Here is a 360-nt window from a genome sequence, read left to right as displayed (position 1 = left end):
GGAAGATTTGGGGCATTTAATTAGATCTGAGGGAAGGTGGGAAGAGGTTATGATGGATTATATCGATGAAAGAAGAATGAGAGGCAAGAAAAGACTTGTTTGGTTCAAGGATATTATCAAATGGATTTGAGAAGGTAAACTTGAATTAGAAAAGTTGGTGAAGAATAGAGAACAATGGAGAATCATGGTAATCAGCCATCGAAATTAGGGAGGACACCATGATTGATTGGTTCTTTAAAGGTCAAAGTAACATGGGGTTATCGAGAAAAAGATGAAATTATCTACAACTTATTCGAGCAATAATGAGAGATACGAACTGTGAACATCTCGTGACATTTTCTTCCACGTGACGCTGGTGTT

The sequence above is a fragment of the Limulus polyphemus genome, unplaced genomic scaffold, assembly GCF_000517525.1.
Source record: "Limulus polyphemus unplaced genomic scaffold, Limulus_polyphemus-2.1.2 Scaffold5308, whole genome shotgun sequence".
NCBI classification, from domain to species: domain Eukaryota; kingdom Metazoa; phylum Arthropoda; class Merostomata; order Xiphosura; family Limulidae; genus Limulus; species Limulus polyphemus.
The sequence above is the reverse complement of the archived record's forward strand: the minus strand, read 5'-3'. Positions refer to the sequence as shown.